This window comes from Armigeres subalbatus, chromosome 1 (assembly GCF_024139115.2).
Source record: "Armigeres subalbatus isolate Guangzhou_Male chromosome 1, GZ_Asu_2, whole genome shotgun sequence".
Taxonomy (NCBI): Eukaryota; Metazoa; Arthropoda; class Insecta; order Diptera; family Culicidae; genus Armigeres; species Armigeres subalbatus.
In genome coordinates this window covers 297964869-297988028 of record NC_085139.1, presented here as the reverse complement: position 1 = coordinate 297988028, position 23160 = coordinate 297964869, and the positions used below count along the sequence as shown (strand labels likewise).

Here is a 23160-nt window from a genome sequence, read left to right as displayed (position 1 = left end):
ACTAAATTTTGCAAAACGCAAAACAGTTTCTCCGATTTTCGAAAGAAAATGTTCACCAGATTTCGAATGTAAATAATCTCCTCATTTTGAAAGAAACTCTCTCCTTATTTCGAAAGATTTTTTTTTCAAATTTTGAAAGTAATTCCCATCCGAATTTCGAGAAAAATCACTCCGAATTTTGAAAGATATTTTCTAAGAAAAGCATTCCGAAATTCAAGATAAATTTTTTCCCAATTTTGAAAGAAATTCTCCGAATCTCGAATTGTCCGTATTACGAAAGGAATTATACGATTTGCTAAAGAAACTATTGTTATTTCAAAGAAATTTTTCAAAATCCAAAGGGAATTCTTTAAATTCTGTTAGAAATTCTGCGAAATTCGAAATTAGAGAAATTAGAGAAAAAATCCCCGAATCTTGAAAGAAATACTCAGAATTTTGGGAGAAATTCTCTCTGATTTCAGAAGAAAAGTCTCTGCAAATTTGAAAAGAATTTCGAAAAAGAAGGTTTTTGCATTTCTAAGGCAATTCTCTCCAAATTTTGGAGAAAAAAAATCGTTCAGAATTGTGAAAGAAATCTTTTTTGAATTTTGAAAGAAACTCTCTTCAAATAAAAAAAATGAATCCGAATATCGAAAGAAATTTTCTCTGGCATTCGAAAGAAATATTCTTTAAATTATGAAAAAAAAAATCTCCGAATTTTGGAAGAAATTCTCTCAGAATTTAGAAAGAAAATTCTCTCCTCAATTCGGAAAAAATCTCTTGAAATCTAAACAAAATTCTCTCTGAGTTTCTCCGAATGGCCAACTAAATTTCTAATTTTTTAAACAGTTTCTCAGAATTTCGAAAGAAATTTTTTACCAGATTTCCAATGTAAATAATCTTCCCAATTCAAAAAAAAATTGTTCAAATTTTGAGAGAATTCCCATACGAATTTGAAAAAAAATACGCTCCGAATTTTGAATGATATTTCCTAAGCAATTCGTAAAGAAACATTCCGAAATTCAAGAGAAATTGTTTCCTAATTTTGAAAGAAATTCTCCGAATCTTGAATTGTCCGTATTACGAAATAAATTCTACGAAATGCAATAGAAATTATCGTAATTGAAAAGAAACGTTTCAAAATGTAAGGGGAGTTCTAATTAAAAAAATATATATTTTAACATATTCTTAACAATTTTAAACACACTCTTACTTTCAAAAGAAATTTTCTGCTAATTTCGAAAACAAAATTTCTCATTTTGGAAAATTTCTATCAGAATTTCAAAAGAAAATTCTCTCCTCAATTCGAAAAAATGTTGGATCTAAACAAAAATCTATCCGAATTTCAAAAACAATTCTTTCTGAATTTCAAAAGATTTTCCATCAAGAATTTTGTAAAAAATTCTTTCTGAATTTAAAAAAAATCCTCCGGTTATCGAAAGAAATACTTTTTAAAAGAAATTCTTTCGAATTTTGGAGAAAAAATCTCTACGAATTACGACAACAAAATGTTTCCGAAATAAGAAAAAAAAAATCCTAATTTCAAAAGAAATTTTCTACAAATTTGGAAAAAAATCTCTCCGAATATCGAAAGAAAATCTCTCCAAGCATAAAAAAAACTCTGAAATTCGAATAAATCTTTGTATCTCTAACTTTATCTTATCCCTAACATTGAACGAAATTTCCAAAAAAAAATCCGAGTTTTGACTAATTTTCTCCGAATTTAAAAAAAAACTCTCCGAATGCCAAACAAAATCTCTCCGAATTTCGAAAAAAATCTCTACAATTTTTTAAAGATTCTTCGAATTGGAGTTTCCATCCCAAGACAACTCGGGACGAAAAATCCTGGAATTAAAGCAAAATCCGGGATTTTTTGATTCCTTGAAAATTTATTCCAAAATTTGAAGAGATTATCTCTCCAAAAGATTGGTTTTCGGAGAGAATTTCTAAAGGATTTCGAATAGAATATCTTCCCAAATTTGGAGATTTTCATCCGAAATTCGGTGTAAATTTCTCTTGTTTTTTTTTTCGAAGTTTGAAAATAAATTCTTTGCAAATATGGAGAGAATGTTTTTCGAATATCGTTAAAGTTTTTTTTCTGATTCGGAGAGATTTTCTTCAAAATTTCGAGAATTTTTTTTCAAATTCGTAATTTCAGGAGAAAAATCTCTTCGAATTTTTGAAGAAAATCTCTCCAAATTTAGAATGTCATTCAATCCGAATTTCGAAAGAAGCTCTTTCTAAATTACGGGAGAAAGGAATTCTACTAAAATTTCAGAATAAATTATTCTGAAATTTAAAATTACATAAAAAGGAAATCTCTCCAAATTTCGGAAGAAGTATTCTCCAAGTTTTTAAACAAATTTTCTGAGTTTAAAAAGAAATCCTCGAAAAAAATTTGCTTTAAATTTCGAAATAAATTTACTCCAAATTTTGAGTGAAATTCTCTCCAAATTTCGAAAAAAAAAAATCAAGCCATTCTTCCCGAATTTTAAAAGAATTTTCTGCGAATTTTAGAACAAATCCTTCAAACTATCCAAAGAATTCTACAAATTTTCAAATTCTGGAAAAATCCGAATTTCCTCCGAGTTTCAAAAGAATATTTCTCCGAATTTCTAAATGATTTTTTTTTCTTTTTTTTATACCATCCACTGACCCCCACACCAAAAGCTCACACAGAGAGCCCATTGGTAATGGACAATTACTAATAAAATCACAAAAAGCGCGGGGATACAATTTCAATACAAGATAAATCAAGTGAAAACCCAGTGGAACTTAGTTCCTTTGAAGGGTTTCACGAATACTAAAACTAAGATTGAGAAACTACAGTGATAACGTTTGTGGCTTTGGAATTAATTACTTAAGTACAGTAACAAATTCACTACGAATTCCGCATGAAATTATCTCAGAATTTAGAAAAAAAAACCTCCGAATATCGAAAGAAATTTATTTCAAAACAAAATTTTCTTCGAATCATGGAAAAATATCGGGGAAAATATCTCCTACATTTTCTTAAAAATCCTACAATTATTAAAAATCATAAAAAAAAATCACCGAACTTAAAAGAAATTCTTTTCAAATTTTGGAGAAAAATCTCTCCAAATTTACAGATAAAATATCGCCGAATATTTAAAAAAATCTCCGAACTTCGAAATAAATTTTACAATTTGTAAATAAATCTCCAGAATTAAAAAAAAAATGTCTAAATTTCCTAACTTTGAGAGAAATTTCTTAAATTTCGAATATGGAAATAAACTCTATACTTCGTAAGCAATCCTCTCCGAATTATGAAAAAAAAAACTCTTCAAATTTCGAAAAAAAAATAAACTCCGAAATAAACTCCCCTACACACTTAATTTTTTTACCGGGATCTCAGCAAAATGTTGGACTTTTACCGAGATTCGCACAGCCGTGCCCCAGCAAACATGTTTTTTGCCGAGATTTCTGTCAAAATTGCTGATAATCAGCAAATAATTTGTCGAAAATCAGCTAAAAAACGATATTTTTGCCGGAATATCAGTTATTTATTTTGCTGGCGCACGGCTGTGCGGATTTTTGCCGAGCTTCAGAAATAAAAACTGAGTGTGTAAATAAAAAAATGTTTTTGAAATTTTCTTACTTTGAAAGAAATTTCCTAAACATCGGATGAAATTTCCGAACCTTGAAAGAAATGCTCCGACTTTTAAAAGGAATTATCCGAATTCTGAAAGTAATTCTCCAAACTTCAAAGAAAGTTATTCAAATCTCGAAAAATAAGTTTTTTTTTTAAATTACGATATAAATCCTCTCCGAATTACGATAAAAAAATACCTTCGAACTTCGAAAGAAATTCTCTCCGAACTGTCCAATCTGTCCAAATTTCGAAAAAAAAACCTTATCCACATAGAAAGTGCCTTTCATGCATTAGATTCACGGAAAAAATGGTGATTTTTTTAGCGTGTTTTGTGTATAACAAAAGTATTTATATTAATAGTATATTACGAAATTCGTAAAAAAATCTCTCCAGTTTTCGAAAAAAAAATCTCTCCGATTTTCGAAACAAATTTTCTCCGAATTTCGGATCAAATTCTCTACAAATTTTGAAAGAATCTATCTAGTCTATCGAAATACGAAAGAAATTCTCTCAAGATTCCTCTCCATATCTAAAAAAAATAAATTTTGAAAAAAAAGTTTTAAAAAAATCGCTCAGAATTTTGGAAAAAAAAATCTCTAAGAATTTCGAAAGCAAATCTCTCTGGACTTAAAAGAAATTTTCTCTAAATTTCAAAGAAAAAATCTACAGAAATTCTTTCCAATTATAAAAAACTGTTGCTCCGAATTTCGAAAGTGAATTTATCCGAATTACAAAAGAAATTCTCCAAACTTTTAAAGAAATTCTCTCCGAAATTCGAAAAAAAATTAAAAATTAAGAGAGAAAAACAATTAAGGTAGAATTCCTACAGAAATTTAAAGAGAATTTCTTTCGACATTCAAAGGGATTTTATTTCGTATTTCTTCCGAGTTTCGGAGAGAATTTATTCCAAAATTTGGAGAGATTTTCTCTCGAAATTGCGAATGAATCTCTTCCGAAATCCGGAGAGTTAATCAAAGATAAGTTGCGAAGGCCGACGGAGGTCCTTCGTAGCTTAGTTGGTTAAAAGCACCAGTCTAGCGTACTGAGGGTCGTGGGTTCGAGTCCCATCGAAGGAAAGTAATTACCTCCAATACATTTTTCAAATCAAAATCTTCCACATAATGTACATTAGGTTGGGGCTGCATGGTATTTTTTTTTTTTTTCAAATCAATGGCATCTTTCAGACTATATGCTGCTAACGTATTGAGTTATTGACGATCAATTGAAGCCGCTAAGAGCAAAAATGTAAAAAAGGGTGAGGACGCAACCAAATGAGCCTATATTTTGCACAGTTGATTGGGGCCCCAAAACTATTCAGAAAAAACTTGATCTCACTTGATTGGATGAAGTTTTCGTTTTTTTTTCAAGCAACTGCGCCCCACTCTGATGTACATATTCACATCTAAGTTTCAGAGCATTGTAAACCTATTTTCGATACTCGGAAAATAGGCAACTAACTTTGATTGAACTAAATAAAATCTTCAATTATCGACAGAAAATCCTTCCCAAATTCGAACGAAATTCTATCCGAATTTCGAAAACAAAAATCAAAATTTCGATGGACTTTTTTTTTTTATTTTAGAATTTCTATAATATTCTATTTTTTCGAACTTCGATAGAAATTCTCTGAATTCCAGAAGAAATTCTCTGAATTTCGGGAAAAAATCTTTAAATTTCGGAAGTAATTCTCCGAATTCCAAAAGCAGAAATTTTACGAATTTTGAGAAAGAAATTCCCGGATTTAAAAAAAAGTTATTCTTTGAATTTCAAAAAACAATCTCTGAATTTTAAACAAAAAACTTTGAAAAAAAATCTCAGTAAAAAAATGAAATTCTCTGAATTAAAAAAAAAAATTTCCGAATTTTGAAAAAGAATTTCTCCAATTTCGAAAAATAAAAATCGAAGGAAATGAATCGAACTTTGAAAGAAATTCATTCAATTTTTAAAATTTGTCTAAATTCGAAAGAAATTTTTAATAAATTCGCCAAATGTTTGAAGAAATTCAACCTTCTAAATTTTGAAAAAAAAATCCTTCGAATTAAAAAAAAAAACAACCTAATTTTGGAAAAATATTTTCGATTTTTAAAATAAATTCATCGAGCTACGAAAGAAATTAGAAAGAAAATAAATATATCAATTTCGTTAAAGGTTTTCCAAGTTTCGACAAAATTTCTAAATTTTTAATGAAATTCTTTGAGTTTTGAAAGAAAATCCTTGAATTCCGAAATTCAGAAATATTTCTCGTTGGGTCTTCTTGGGATTAGCATTAGCATTAGCATTGAGCAATTCGCACAAATTCGTAGGTGGTACAAGCCTTGATTATTGTATGAGAGTAGCGTCACTTTCATCCGTTAACACAGATATTGATTTGGGACTAATCACTATCTCTTAGATGGAAGCAATGCACTCTCCAATAGTCCAGATCTGTCCTAGCCACGTCCTTGCGAATGCTGGGGAAGGGGAAGGATGGTTAGTCGGACACCTACTTAAGAAAGATGCAGAGAACTCTACGACCTCTTATAGGTGCCACGGGAGGTTTTGGAATTGTTAGTGTGGAAGGTTATAACAGTAGGAATCGTGTTGGTAGAACGTGAAACACAGAAAGAACTATGATAGAAATACAAAGTAGGAAAGGGACGAGCCTGGAATTGAACCCACGACCTCCTGCTTATAAGGCAGAAGCGATAGCCACTAGACCACCGAGCTCGTTGGGTTTTCTAGGGATTAGACAGAAAATATATGAGCTTATCAGTCATATCCATATCTTGTCGTTTCCGTTGACGGACCACCTCGCCTTGCGTAGGAGGCTTTATGAACGATGCTGGAGTCCACGTACTGTTGGTACAGTTCAAAATAAGCTATATAAATAAATGAATAAATAAATAAATGAACAATGTCCCAATAATTGATACACATTTCACGCACCAAAGATTTGATCCGTCTGTGTAATGTCACACGCAGACAACTGCCTACACTGAAAGCAGAGTACTATCACATGAACAAAATTGTCCAAATCAGTATGGGAAACCTAAGAAATACATTTTTCCACAAGAGCCTCAGTTAAAATAATCATTTATTTATTCCATTGGACAACAATGATTCTGTGGATCGAATTATCTTCCACAATCTTTTACAAAACATCACATCTATATGAAGCTACTGTAAATGACCAGAACATGTTTGCGATGACAGCTGAAGAACTGCTGATCTTTATCAAATCATCTAAGAAAATAAAGGCTGTTATTGAAACCTATAACATCTTCAACTTTGAACTCCAGCATTTAAGTGTTTAATCATCTTGCGCTGATTTATTAATCAGTGCCTTCATCATCGTCCTGAAAGGCAGCAAAAGTCGTCCCTGTCCGGAATCCTGGTTATAACCCCACATCTCCCAAAAGCTTCCCTTCTCTCTTTTTGAATTTTTTAAATCTTTTCGCAATTTCACAAAATTTCATTTAATCAAATATGTTCGGACTCTTATGGATCCGCTTCGGAATTTCAGTGAATATCCTTTTGTGAAATGTCGTCGAAATTTTCTTGAAACTTCTCCGACATTTGCATTTTCGATTCGTAACTCTTATGCAACGATATTATCCTGAGAGCCACTCCAGTTGCCACACACCTAACAGTTGTCACAAACCTCTGACGATGATCCTCTTCCCAACGCAACAGTTCCATTTCAACCAGCTCCGAGCAAGATGCAATCGCAAACGAACTAAACGTTTCCGAAAAAAAAACCAAACCATTTACGTCCATTTCCTCTTTTCCTCACCTTCATCGCCGCTTTTGGGTCTTCCCACGACCATCGCAGCATCGGTGCACTGCGCCGTGCCCGTAGGGTTACCCGAAATTCCATTCTCATTTCATCCCAATCCCAACGAACAACAACAACAACCGACAATAATCGTATCGAAAGGCCAAATGAAGCACACACAATTCCAGTTACGAATCGAAAACGAACTGGAGAACGAAAGTACCAGCGCAGGGAAAAAAAGAACACGCAGATGTTTTTCTTTTGCGGACTAATATGGGATCCCGGGAATTGCTGCCGGCTGGAAGTCACGTTCCTACACTAAATCACTCCCGGAGCAGGGCTTAGCGTGTCTGTTGCCTTGCGGTGCGACGACGACGACGATGATGAAGCTGGAATGGTGGTGCGCTCCAAATAGATATCAACCAACTTCCTGCTAGAGATTTCTTCCTCGCTTGCCTCTCCTTCCGAGGAAAGGCGAGGCTCGTTTGACTTCTGTGTGTTCCACCGACCATCAGCCAGCGATGAGAGATGGCTCCCAGCGAACCGGAAGTTTTAAGGTGTACGAATGATTCCAATTCTCTTTCCCAACACACGGTACGGCAGCCGGAGGGAATTCGCCTCGCAGCGCCATTGATGCGAGCACTATTCATCCTTTTGAAATAAATGTAGTGTGTTCGTTCGTGCACTTCGGAAAAAGTAGAACCCCCGTGCGCCGCTCTAATCGAGTTTGTGCGGAGGAAAAATGTGCGTCAACAAATCACGTAACAAATTCCCCCCAGATGCGTGTGCCCACTTGCGAATCACATCATCGTTCCGAGAAGCTTTCCGCATGGCCCGTCGTCATCCATCATCTGGCATTCATTCCGGCCGTTTGAGGCGATGATGGAACCCATCAATCCCGACAACCAAGTCGCTTCCGGTAGAAAGGATCACCATTCGTCGGCGACAAATCGATTCCAGCAATGGAAGATGGTGGCACGATGCGAGAGGTCAGAATCAGAGCCCCACATTCGTTCATCGAGTGTGAGGAAGGACTTCTCCAGGTTTGGCTGCTAATAACCTTTTGATGAAATTCCCGGCACATACCGAACACATACACAGACCCACCGCCGGATTCCGGTCCGAAGCACTTGCGAAAAGCTCTTTTGATGATGGGTCTCGGCAGCCAGCAGTTCGAGTGCAAAGAAATAGCAGCAGCAGGACCGGGGGGTCATTATTCCGGCTCTAGTTCTGACGTCTGAAGTGGCTGCGTGTCTCGATGTGTGATTGAGATTTATGTCCCAGACACTGCCCGGGTTGGCAGGGATTACGACGACGCGTCGGTCGCAAATGGATGGGATACTTGGGAGGATCGCTTTTTTGCACGTCAGTTGATGAAGTGGGTGCTTTGAGAGAATTTGTAGAATAATTGGTTGAGCTCGATGCGTGTCATCTGAACAGCAACTACGATATGCAAATTCTAAGCTTCTTCTACTTATTGGCATTACATCCCCACACTGGGACAGAGCCGCCTCGCAGCTTAGTGTTCATTAAGCACTTCCACAGTTATTAACTGCGAGGTTTCTTAGCCAAGTTATTATTTTTGCATTCGTACATCATGAGGCTAACACGATGATACCTAATGCCCAGGGAAGTGGAGACAATTTCCAATCCGAAAATCACCTAGACCGGCACCGGGAATCGAACCCAGCCTCCCTCAGCATGGTCTTACTTTGTAGTCGCGCGTCTTAGACATAGCTTAGCTAAGGAGGGCCCCTAAGCTAAGCTATGTCTATGATATTTCAACGATGAAATGATTCAAGATGCGATAATAACTAAAATATCCATGCCTGAGTTTCAATGTTTCTGTGAACATAAAGCTGAAAGGCGGCTTCAAGATTCAAAAACAAAAAAAATCCTCGGAATTGGGAGGATTTCTTTTTAAATTTGGAAAATTTTTTTTGAAATTCTGAGAATTCGTAAACCAGAGAATTTACTGTTCGAATCTATGAACTGTTTTTAAATTCGCAGAATTTCTTCGAAATTTGAAGATCTTTTTCCAAACTCTGAGAGAATTAATCCTGAAATTTAGAGGAAATGTCTTTCGTACCATTTGGTATCGGACCATATTCTCGTCCGCAACGACCAGTGAAGCCAGTGGTGAGAAAAACTCAAAACTCATTAACGATGCAAATCAATCGGGAGTTGAAACGCACCCAACTCAACACCAACTCATAATGGCTGCATTGAATCATTTTTTGAATAATCGTAGGTTTCCGTTTGCTCTCTTTCGTTAAAGACAGTGCATTGACGTTCGTCGCATAGCACAAAGGATACTCTTGCGTGTGTAAATAATAAATTGGCCCCAAAATGATGATAAACGCTTTTTGGAGCGACATGATTTTTTGGAAAATGAGTGAAATGATGCGATGTAAGAATTTCTTCTTCCAAAATTCTGAGAGATTCTACAAAAATTCGGATACAATTAACATTAGCATTAGCATTAGCATTGAGCAATTCGCACAAATTCGTAGGTGGTACAAGCCAAGACTATTGTATGAGAGTAGCATCATTTTCATCCGTTACCACAGATATTGATTTGGGACTAATCACTATCTCTTAGATGGAAGCAATGCACTCTCCGATAGTCGAGATCTGTCCTGGTCACGTCCTTGCGAATGCTGAGGAAGGGGAAGGATGATTATTTGGACACCTACTTAAGAAAGATACAGAGAACTCTACGACCTCTCATAGGTGCCACGGGAGGTTTTGGGATAGTGTGGAAGGTTATAACAGTAGGAATCGTTTTGGTAGAACGTGAAACACAGAAAGAACTAAGATAGAAATACAAAGTAGGAAAGGGACGTGCCTGGAATTGAACCCACGACCTCCTACGTATAAGGCAGAAGCGGTAGCCACTAGACCACCGAGCTCGTCTCTACAAAAATTCGGATACAATTCGTCAAAAATTTGAAAAGAATTTTTTTCCGAAATTTGGAGAGAAATTCTTCCGAAATTTTCCAAAAGAAAAATATTTTTTCCCACATTTTTCAAATTTTCAAAAATTAGGAGACAATTTCTTTCGAAAATCGAGCTGAATTTATTCCGAAGATCGGAGATTTTCTTTCGAAATCCGGAGAAATTTTTTGTTCGGAGTTCGTAATTTTCAAGAATACGAAGAGATTTTTTTCTAAAATTTGTAGTGAAATTCATTCCGAAATATGGAGAGAAATTCTTCCGAATTGCAGAAAAAAAAACTTCCGAAATACGAAAAATATTCTCATTCGAAATTTGAAGTAAAATTCCGAAATTCAGAGATAATTTCTTCCACAATTCTGACAGAGCTTCTTCCGAAATTTAGTGAGATTATTTTTTTGCGAACCCCACCGTAGCGAGCCAATACCTTTTCCGTACTAAATAAATCAAGTTTCCGACATAGTAAGAAATTTTTTATTGAAATTCGGGGATAATTTCGTCTCAAATTTGCAAACCAGAGAATTTACAAAAATCCAAAACAAATTCTTATGAAATTCGGAATTTATTTCTAAATTCTGAGAGAATTTCGTCCGAAATTCGGAATCAAAATCTTCTGAAATTCGGAGAAAAGTTCTTGCAAAATTTTAACATAAAACGGCTACGCAGTCTTTAAGGATTAAAACAAGATTTATATTTGTCCAACGTTTCGACACGGGGTTGGTGTCTTCATCAGAGGGAAAAAAATATGTTTGTTCCTTGTCTAATGTTTAGTCTTCCAATAATTGTCTGGTTGGACTTATTTTTAACATAGATGACACTGGCAAGTGTGTCATTGCCAGTGTCATCTATGGTAAAAATAAGCGTTTCCAAAATAATGTAGCATAAATTCTCAATCCAGACAGTTATTGTAAGACTAAACATTAGACATGGAACAAACATAATATTTTTCCCCTGATGAAGACACCAATCCCGTGTCGAAACGTTGGACAAATATAAATCTTGTTTAAATCCTTAAAGACTGCGTAGCCGTTTTAAGTTAAAATAACAATAAACAGTCGATCATTCGAAAGTTCTTGCAAAATTTGGAGAAAATTACTTCCGCAACTTTCTGAAATTAGAAATAAAAATTTTCTCTTGTGAAATTTGGAGATAATTTCTTCCGAAATATGTGTTTGAAAATCGAAAACTATTTTTGTCGAAATTCGGAGAGAGTTTCCCCCAAAATTGGAAATAATTTTCTTCAAATAGTCAGAGATAAGAAAAAAGCCGAATTTTTCTGAATTTGTTAAGAATGTCTAGTTCCAAAATTCGGAAACAATTAATCAAAAACTCGAAAAGAATTTCTCCCGAAATTCGGAGAGAATTTCTTCCGAAATTAGGAGAGAATTTCTTCAGAAATTTGCAAAGAATTTCTTCCCAAAAGCAATTTTTTTTCGCCGTTCTAGAGAGACATTTTTCCTATTTTCTGAAATTGGGAGACAATTTCTTTCGAAAATCGAAAATCGTTTATTCCGAAACTCGAAGAGAAATCCTACCGAAGTACGGATTTTTTATTTCAAAATTCGAAGAAAATTTCTTCCTGAATTCGATGAGTTTTTTTTTTCAGAATACGGAGAGAATTGTTTCTAAAACTTCTAGAGCTCATTTTTCAAAATATGGAAGGAAATTCTTCCGAATTGCGGAAAAAAATTCTTCCGAAATACGAAAAGAATTTCATTCGAAATTCTGATAGAGAATTTTTTCCATAATTCGGAAAGAGCTTCTTCTGAAATTTGGAGAGATTATTTTTTACGAAATTTGGAGAAAATATCTTCCGAAATTTGGGGAGAATTTCTTCCGATATTCGGAGAGAATTTTATCAAAAACTGCGAAGGCATTTCTTTTGAAATTCGGAGACAATTTCTTCTGAAATCCGAACAGAACTCATTTCCTTTATTTGAAGAGAAATGTTTCGAATTTTTTTTCGAACTTCGGAGAGAATATATTTACAAATTTTGAGAGAATTTGTTCCGAAAGTCTGGGAAAATTTCATCCAACATGTGGAGAAAAAAACAAAACCGAAATAAGAAGAGATTTCGTTCAAATACGTAGAATTTTTTTCGATATTCGGAGAGAAATTCTACCGAAATTCGGGAATAATTTCGTCCCAAATTTGCATACCAGAGAAATAAATTCGCGGATTAGAAAACTTCCTACAAAATTCAAAAAGAATTCCGAAATTTAGAGAATAAAAAATCCTTTCGTAATTCGGGAAGAATTTCTTACGTGATTTGAAAAGAATTTATCCCGAATTTAAGAAGGAATTTCTTCCAAAATTAGGAGATAAATACTTCCGAAAATCACAAAGAATTTATACCGAAATTCGGAAAGAAATCCCGCCGAAATACGAAGACAGTTTCTTTCGAAATTCGAAGAGAATTTTATCTCAAATTTGGAAAAATTTCTTCCGAAATCGGAGACAATATCTTCCAAATTCTTTCGAATTGCGAAAAAAAATCTTCAGAATTTCTGAAAAAAAAACTCATCCGAAATTTCGAAAAAAAAAACGCATCCAGAATTCAGAAGCAATTCTTTTCCAAAATTCGAACACAATTCCTTCCGAAAATCGAAGAGAATTTATTCCAAATTTTGGAAAAAATATTTACCGAGACACGAAGAGAATTTCCTTTGAAATTCGGAGGGGATTTCTACCAACCTTCGAAGAAAGTTTCTTACGAAATTCAAAGAGAATTTCTCCCAGAACTCGGAGTACAGGAGTACATTTCTTCCAAAATTTGAAGAGAAATTTTCGGAGAGAAAATTCGAAGAAAAAACCAAAACTCGGAGAAAATTTGTGAGAATTAAAAAAAAATATTTAGCTCTCTTTAGTGGGATGTTTTCACTGTCATAAAACGAGTATTTTGACAGTGATGCTATCAAAATTCTCAAGGATTCGTTCGCGAAATATGGAGAAATTTTTTACGTAATTCGGAGAAAATTTCTCCCGAAATTCTGAGAAAACCTTTTAAGGATTGTGCGGCCGGTAATAAAGCTAATCAGTTCGGTGCGTGATTTCTCTTGTTTCGGACAGCAAAACGATCGCGCGGTCGGCCGAAATATTGTGTTCTGCATTGCGCGGCCGATAATAAGAATAGCCATCGAACAAGTAAGTGCAGTGCGTGTTTTAGTCGTCGGGAAAGAAATAAAATATCTATTTTATGTTCGGTGGCTCAAGCGCATGCCGCGCGCGGTCGAAAAAAGCGCGTCCTTCAATAGTTTGCCGTAGCCATCGAGTAAGTGAGTACAGAGTGCTACGCTTCCGTGCGGTCTTCCAAAACGCGAATCTCCTCAGTTTCCATATGCCACCGGGCGTGCATGTTTTAACTTTTAACTCGTATTAGTGTTATTTCCCATCCCATAGATCGCATCGCTTACCAAAGTGAATCCAGATAAATTATCCTTTGTAACTAAAACGATATCCCATCCCAAGACAATCGTGGAGATGCAGAGGTGTACTCGGTCTCTAGTAGCAACGAGAGTCGGACTAACAATCCTTCCATTCCTATATGACCGTAAGGACGTGGCCGGCGCCGTTATTGACTTTAAATATTTGAGCTCCCGAAACGTGTACATTGAGAATGGGTAGCTAATCTCTGTACAATTTCGCAAGTTCAGTCAATCACGGAGTAGCAACTATGAATTGTGCGGTCATAATGCTCATGCTCATGCTCAATTCTGAGAAAACCTTTTAAGAAATACGGAGAAAAAAACATTGAGGATGAAAAAGAGAAGGGAAGAGGCCAAAAACATAGCAAGAATTTCTGGAAGTTTAAAAAAGGCCGTGGAGATTCCAAACAGAGAGTAGGGAGTGAGTGCTAGTAATGGACCCCCTAAGGACAGAAATTTACTTCAATCGCTTCGCTACAATCAGACTCATGACATATTGCGATTCTGTAGCACCAGATGACAAGTAACAGTTATCAGCAATGCGTTTCGTACATAAAACATGCTAAAACATTCATTTTTACTACTAAAATAAGAATTATAAAATAATGTAGCTAGATTATGCTATTATGCCTATTATGCCCATCCCCGGGACCAAAATACGCAACATAGGGTTTGTTTACATACGTATTATGGTCCCCCCCCCCATTTGATTTACATGTTCCATTTCCATTTCTATTAATGGATCCTCTTTTCGTGAACATCGAGAAACCAGAGGCATTCCACGGGGGCATGTCAGTCGATCCTGAGCGACCATTTCGAAAATATTTGAAACTCTGCACAGTTTTTCAATTTCATCTAAATCGTCATTTTTCGATATCAAATCTTCATATTGAGTCACGACTAACTTTTCAAAAGGGTGTATGTGAAAATGGTTCAAAAATATTTAAAAAGCTGCACAGCAAAAACGGAATGTTCGATTGTTATGATTTTTTCAGCAAAGTTAGACAACTAAATGGTGATTCTTAAGAAAATGTGCACAGTAAAAAAAAATTTTTTTGCCTTTAAAAATATCATTTTGTCACAAAAACTCAAATATCTCAAAACCCTATCTTTTTTCGAACGTAATTTTTTAGGGAAAACGGTCCATTATATTAGCTATCTACCATAAAAATTTGGTGATGGTAAACTAATAAACAAAAAGTTATGACATTTCAAACATTTCACAATTTTCACATTTAGTAAAAAAATTTTTTTCTGTGTAAGTTATTTCGAGAATTGCAGTTTGATGCAGATTTTATTGTTAAGGGACGTGATTTAAACAAGTTGTTTTCATGATATTTTGATTTAATTATTCATAGCATCTATAAGAAACTTAGACACGATCCAGTGTTGTGATCAAAAGTATTGATAGTGTCATAATTTTCATTGCACGTGACTGGCGAAAAATTCTTTTAATAGTGTTGAAACCTGTTGATAATAACGTTGATAGAAACATATCAGAAATGTTATTTTTAAGACAAAAGCTGCAAAATCAAAGATTTATATACACGTGTACGTCTATAGTTTACCTGCAAAAATATACCTCTTAGAGAATAGACTTTATGATCGGGAGGAAACGGGTATCTTCAACAACAACAAATGCATGATAGGTACATACCATGACAATGCTCACGAAAAAGCAAAAAATTACTACTACTAAGGTTGTTAAAGATCTTATAGTAATTTTTTCTTCAGTCACAAATGACACCAAACTAGTCAGTAAAAACTAAAAAGTGATTTTGTTTATTGAAATATTACGAACAACATGAGTAGCCGCTTTCTCAACTGTTGTAGGCCGTTTGATGGAAAAAGTGTTCAAAAGAGTTACGAAATCTCACCGAAAGCACCATAGATAAACTGAAAGCGACTGGTTATGCTCCAATGTCCACATTGAATACAAATTTACGCATTTGCACGTCCTGCCGTCTAAACGTTGACAAAAGAGCAATCTGTATATCATCGGTTGAGCAGAGCGCAGGAAGTTCGAAAACGACAGCAACTGAGGAATTGCCAGATGTATCGACAACAACTGAGGAATTACCAGAAGTATTAAGTGCTGAGAGCCTTGCCACCGTACCATCAGCGAAATCTGTTTCAACAAATCAATCGGAAAATGAGTGTATCCAAAAGGTCAATATCGAACGCTTTAACGAGGGCATAGCTGGGATAAAAGTGACTCCGATTAAATGGAGTAAGATGGACTACGTTTATTACCCGGAGAAAAAATACCGTGAAATAAACGAAGCTGTACGAAGAAACCTCTTCAAATTAGGACCCGATGATGTGGAAAATACAGACTACGATGAGGTAATTATAAATATGAAGGAAAGGTTCTCGAATGCAGCCACGACAAGGAAAGAAAAATTATTGATTTTGTCGATGCTGCCAAGTTCGTGGTCTATTCAGGATGCCATTGATGAGTTCAAAACCAATAGAAATACAGTAAAAGAGGCAAAACAATTGAAGAATAACTGTCTTTCAACCAAAAATACTAGGTCTAGTACTGCATTAACAGATGAGACAAAAGAAATAGTAGTTCAATATTTTGAAGATGATGAAGTAAGTCGAGCTATGCCTGGTCAAAAAGATTATGTATCAGTAAAAAAAGATGGAAAGCGTCAAGCAATCCAAACGACTGATGACGACTTTGAAAGAAGCGTACACACGCTTCAAGGAAATTCACGATAATATTAAAATAGGTTTTTCCTCATTTGCAAGCCTTCGGCCAAGGCAATGTAAGCTTCTTTCCAATTCAGGAACACATAATGTGTGTGTGCACAACCCATGAGAATATTAATCTTATTTTACATAGTTTGAAAAGAATCAATTTAACAAAGGATATTAAAATGTTAACTGGTAGTCTTTTGTGTGAAAATACAACATCAAATTGCTATCTACGATCTTGTTCGGATTGTCCAGATTCTTCATCATTGGAAAATACTTTATTCGCTGAGTTTGAAGAAAAATATATTGATCAGTTATCATTTGAGCAATGGGTGACCACGGATAGGTGTGACATAGAAACTATTGTAAAACCTGTAGATGAGTTTGTGTCATATTTTTGCTTGAAATTAGAAAGTTTAATCCCTCACGATTTCATTAAAACAGAACAATCCAGCTTTTTAAAAAATACGAAATATACATTACAAAATGGTGAATTTTTAGTCATTTGTGATTTTTCTGAAAATTACAGCTTTGTATTGCAAGATGAAGTGCAGTCCCATCACTGGAACGTACAACAAGCTACAATTCACCCATTCGTTATTTATTTTAATGGAAGTACGCAAATTGAACACTTAAGTTTTATTATAATTTCCGAAGATTTAAGACACGATTCAGTATCCGTAAACTTGTTCATTGAAAAAATGATTAACTTTTTACGCGTTGATAAGCATAAAGAAGTCAAAAGATATATTTCATGTCTGATGGAGCAGCGTCGCAGTACAAAAATCGTAAGAATTTTTCGAGCCTATGTCAATTTAAATCAATGTACGGAATTGATGCAGAATGGCATTTTTTGCTACATCACATGGCAAAGGTCCTTGTGATGCTATTGGAGGAACAATAAAGCGCATGGCCACAAGAGCAAGTTTAGCCAAAGAACGTGAGCATCCAATTAAAACTGCGAAAGAACTTTTTGATTGGGCAAATCGTAGAAAAGAAAAGATTTAACCAAATTATCATTTTGTTTTACTACTACTGAAGGGTACGAAATAAAGGCTTCAGAGCTCAGCGAGCAATTTAATAACGCGAAAACGATCCAAGGAACCCAAAAATTTCACTGTTTCATTCCATTGTCGGAAAATAAAATTAAAGCAAAACTATACTCAAACTGTGCTGATAATAATTCAAAAGTGTTCGATATTTTAAAAAATTTGAATAAAAATAAATAAAAAATAAGTATTAATAAACTGTTTTCATGATATCATAACCCATAACCCAAACCCAAACCAATTCAAACCCAAAACTCTTAGAGTTTCTATAACAACATTGTGTAACTGCCACATTTAATTTAATACTTAGGATAATATTAATTCATTTTTATTTATTTATACATATAATATTTATACATATAATATACATAATATCGATGAATACATAAATATGGAATATCATACAAACAACTTGTTTAACTCACGCAAGGCCCTTAACAATAAAATCAGCGTCAAACTGCGATTCTTGAAAAAAAATACACGGAAATTTTTTTGTTTACTATATGTGAAAATTGTGAAATGTTTGAAATGTCATAACTTTTTGTTTATTGGTTTACCATCACCAAATTTTTATGGTAGATAGCTAATATAATGGACCGTTTTCCCTAAAAAATTACGTTCGAAAAAGATAGGGTTTTGAGATATTTGAGTTTTGTGACAAAATGATATTTTTAAAGGCAAAAAATTTTTTTTACTGTGCACATTTTCTTAAGAATCACCATTTACTTGTCTAACTTTGCTGAAAAATCATAACAATCGAACATTCCGTTTTGCTGTGCAGCTTTTTAAATATTTTGAACCATTTTCACATACACCCTTTTGAAAAGTTAGTCGTGACTCAATATGAAGATTTGATATCGAAAAATGACGATTTAGATGAAATTGAAAAACTGTGCAAAGTTTCAACTCAATAGAAAATCATGAATTAAAAATTTTCTTAAATTTTGATGCTGTTGCTTGGAATCGCTCACCATCATTGGATCTCAAATACACTTACGGAGTAAGAATTGTTATTCGCTCTCTGTGGAGTTTATGGACTTTTAAAAATAGGTAAGGGCTGCTTGCAATCTTCAAGATAATAAAGAATGCAATCCCTACAAACTCACATAAATCCATGCAGCACTTATAGAAGCCCAGCAAAACATTCCAACCACTGCAATACTTTAAATAATTTGGTCTGAACACACTCAGGTTGTTTAATTTTTGTCGATTGTGGCCTTCGGTATAAATAAAGCAATGGTCCCATGAAAAAATATCCGAAAAAAAATAAGTCGAAGAGAAATAGAGAGAACCTCTTCAGAAAATCTGGGAGAATTTCATCCGAAATTAGGAAATTTGTTTTTTCCCAAATATGAAGATTTTTTTTTTTAAATTGGGGATAATTTCGTCTCAAATTTGCAAACCAGAGAATTTACTTCAGGGATCTACAAAATTTGGTGACATTTTTCCGGAATTCAGAGAGTTTTTTCTAAAATTCGGAAACAAATTCCTTTCGAAGTTCGGAAAGAATTTCTTCCAAAATTCGGAAAAAAAAATCTTCCGCGTTTAAGAATGGGTCGGGTAAAGAAATTCTTCCGGAATTCGGAGAGAATGTTTTTCGAAATTCGGAATAAAAATCTTCCAAATTTCGGAGAAAAGTTCTTCCATAACTTGGAGATTTTCCTCCAACATTTGAAGATTTTCCACCAAAATTTAGAGAAAATTACTTCCGCAACTCGGAAAAAAATGTCGCTGAAATTCAAAGAAGTTATTTCTTCAAATAGTCAGAGATAGTAATAAAAAAAATCGGATAGATTTATTTGTCTAAATACGTTAAGAATTTTCACTTCCAAAATTCTGACAGATTCTACTAAAATTCGGATACAATTAATCAAAAATTCTTCCAAAATTAAGTAAGATTTTTTTTTCAAAAGGGAAAATATTTTTTTCCCAATTTGTGAGAGAAATTTTTCCTATTTTCGGAAATTAGTAGACGAATTCTTTCGAAAATCGAAAACAATTTATTCCGGTATTCGGTGAGAAATCCTACAATACGCAGAGAGTTCGTTTTGAAATTCGGAGAAAATTTCTTTCAGAATTCAAAGATTTTTTTTTTCCAGAATATGGAGAGAGTTTCTTCTAAAATTTGTAGAGAACCCATGCCGAAATATGCAGAGAATTGCTTTCAAAATATGGAAATTCTTTCGAATCGCGGAATTTTTGTTTTCCGAAATACGAAAAGAATTCTCATTCGCAATTCAAAGTGAAAGTCCGAAATTCTTTCATAATTCGGTTCGGATAGATTTTGAGAAAGTTTTTTTTCCGAAATTTGGACATAATTTTTTTTTCGAAATTTAGAGAGAATTTCTTCCGACATTCGTTGGAGAGAATTTCATCCAAAATTAAGAGAATATTTCTTTCCATATTCGGAAAGACTTTCCTCCAAAATTCGGATAAAATTTCTTACGAAATTCGGAGAGAATTTCGTTCGAAGTCCGAGCGATTTTTTTTCCGAAATTCAGAGACAATTTCTTTTGAAATTCGGAGAAAACTCTTTTTCTTCATTCGGAGAGAATTTTTTCCAAATTTTCTTTTGAAATTCGAAGAAGTTTAGAGAATTTTTTCCGAAAGTCTGAGAGAATTTGATCCGACATTAGTAGAAAAAAAAAATCGAAATAAGATATTTTTAATCAAATTTGGAGTTTTTTGATATTCGGAGAGGAATTCTATCGAAATTCGGGGATGATTTCGTCCCAAATTTGCAAACCAGAGAATTTACTTCACGAATCTGGAAACTTCTTACAAAATTCGGTGATAATTCCGAGATTTTTTTTCCCGAAACTCGGAAAATTCGAAAACAACTTTCTATCGAAATTCGAAATGAATTTTTTTACGTAATTTGAAAAGAATTTCTTCCGAATTTAAGAAGGAATTCCTTCCGAAATTTGGAGACAACTTCGTCGGCGAAAAGAAATTCTTCCGGAATACGGAGAGAATTTCTTTCAAAATTCAGAAAGAATTTCATCCGAAATTCGGAGTAAAAACCTTCCGAAATGCGAAAAAAATTTCTACCAAAATTTGGAGCGAAAATATTCCGAAATTCGGAGAATTTTTTTTAGGAAATTCGTTGGAAATTTCTCCTGAAATATGGAATAAATTTATTTGGAGAGAATTTCTTCTAAAAATCGAAGAGAATTCCTGTCGAAATTCAAAGAGAATTTCAGCCGAATTGAGAAATTATTTCTTCAATATTTCGCTGACAATTAGGGAAAATTTCTTCCGAAATAAAAAAAGATTTTTTTTCAAAATTCTGAGAAAATTTCTACTGAAATTCGAAAAGAATCTTTTCAAAAATTTTGAATTGAGAATTTCTTCCAAAATGCGAAGAGATTTTTTTTTAATTCGGAGAGAAATCCCCATTTTCGGAAAGTTTTTTTTCCGAAATTCAGAGAAAATTTCTTCCAAATTAGGAAAAAATTTCTTCCAAAAATCGCAAAGAATTTATACCAAAATTCGGAGAGAGAATTTCCGCTTGGATACGGAGAAAGTTTCTTTCGAAATTCGGAGAGAATTTCATCAAGTATGGAAAAAATTACTTCCGCAATCTCGGAAACAGATTCTTCCAAAATTCATAGAGATTGTTCTTCCGAAATATGGAGAGAAATTCTTCCAAATTTCGGAAAGAATTTCTTCAGAGATTCAAAAATAATTAGCATTAGCATTAGCATTAGCATTGTTACGGTGTAATTCGTAGATTGGACACTAGTGATACTCATGTTTTACTTTTGAGATCCTTATCTAGAATGCTATCAGAAATCAAGAAGGGGAGTGGTCCTTGATTCCAGTCTTAAACAAAAATAACAAAAGCATGAGGATTACTACTCCTGGCCACGCCCATCTTCACCGTAACTCGGAAGAGGAAGGAAGTGTTGATGTAGTACTTACTTAACGAGAGGCCACCGACTTAGCGACACCCTCATAAGTACCACGGAGTTGGATAATTAGGAAGGTAATCGTTGGGTCAGGATTTGCCTGTAGCTGATAATGTAACCATGGTAGATCTTACCCGTAACACCCTGCGAAAAGGTGTCTACCCATCATTACGGGTCTAATTTCTTCAGAGATTCGAAAAGAATTCGCATCCGAAATTTGGATTGAATTCTTTCCCAACATTTGGAGACAATTTCTTCTGAAAGAGAATTTATTCCAAAATTCGGAAAGAATTTTTACCAAGACACAAAGAGAATTTCTTTCGAAATTCGGAGCAAATTGCTTCCAGCCTTCGGAGAGAGTTTCTTACGAAATTCGAAGAGAATTTCTCCCAGAATTCGTAGAGAATTTCTTCTAGAATTCGGGAAAATAAAATCTTCCAAAATTGGAGAGAATTTCTTCCAAAATTCGATGAGAATTCTCTTCCGGCATTCGGAGTGAGTTCATTTCCGAAATTTAGAGAGAACTTATTCCGTAATTCTAAGAGAACTTTTTACGAAATTCTGAGAGAACTTCTTTCAAAGTTAGGAGAAAATTTTCTTCCGAAATTCGGAGCGAATATCTTCCTAAATTCGGACTGATTTTCTTCCGGAATTCAAAGAAAACTTCTTCCAAAAATTGTAGATAATTTTTTTTCGCAATTTGGAAAGAATGCCTTCTGAACTTGGGATTGAATTTCGAAATTCTACCAAAATTGAAAAGGAATTTCTTCCGAAATTCGGAGACAATTTCTTTTTAAATTCGGAGAATTTCTTCCGCAATTCGAGAGATTTCTTTTCTGTCTACTTCTTCAAAATTCAGGAAGGATCTCTTCAAAAATTCAAGATCTGGAGAGAATTTCTCCCGAATTTAAAAGATTTTTTTTCCAAAATTCGGAGAGAATTATTTTATATTATATATCGTAGAGAGTTTCTTCCGAAATACGGTGAGAATCGTATCCGGCATCCATAACAATTTATAACAAATTCGGTAAGGATTTCATCCTAAATTCGAAGAGAAGGAAAGAATTGCTTGCTTCATTCAGATTGTTTTCCAAAATTCGCAGACATTTTCTTTCGGGGTTAGCAAAAAACGAAATTCTGATAGATTGATTTCGCGAAATCCGAAGATTTATTTGCAAAATACGTAGAAAATTTCTTCCGAAACTCTGAGAAAATTTCTTCCAAAATTCGGAGAGAAAATTTCACGAAATGCGGATTTTCTTCCGAAAATCGAAGAAAATTCCAAAATTTTCCGAATCTTGAAATTGTGAACATGAACAGCAATCAAATAACAACTGCAGAAATATTAAAATAAGTTTGAATGCAGAATAAGGATTCTTAGATATTAGTAAAAATTTGAGGAAGACTAATTTTTGAAAACTGTGAAGTTCATCTGTGCTTCAGGAAGTCAGTCAAAGATTCTAAACTTCCATAGATTTTTGGAAGCACCTAAAGACATCATTATTTAACTGAATTGATTAGTTGACCAAGTTATTTAGCCAACCAAATTAAACTGGTTGAATAAACCATCCGACAAAATATTCGACTGTTAAATTTTACTTTCATTATGGCCACTAAATGTTAACTACACTTGAAAGTAACAATTCGCAAGATTAAAACCCGGAAAATATTTGGATTCAAACAAATTTCCTACATTTCGTACACGCTTCAAAAGCCCTCCAGGAAACGCTCAAACCAAATTAGAGAATAAATCTTCGGATTAGCTCCCTT

At 34.1% G+C, this 23160-nt stretch overlaps 1 protein-coding gene and 1 non-coding gene across 9 annotated transcripts in view; one reads left to right on the top strand and one right to left on the bottom strand.

Moving 5' to 3' along the window:
• LOC134207783 (ephrin type-A receptor 3) overlaps nucleotides 1-23160 on the bottom strand; it is a 270055-nt gene that overhangs the window by 177671 nt on the left and 69224 nt on the right. The window lies entirely within an intron of this gene.
• Nucleotides 4594-4668, top strand: Trnaa-agc (transfer RNA alanine (anticodon AGC)). Its single transcript has one exon. It is a non-coding gene; the product is annotated as a tRNA-Ala (tRNA).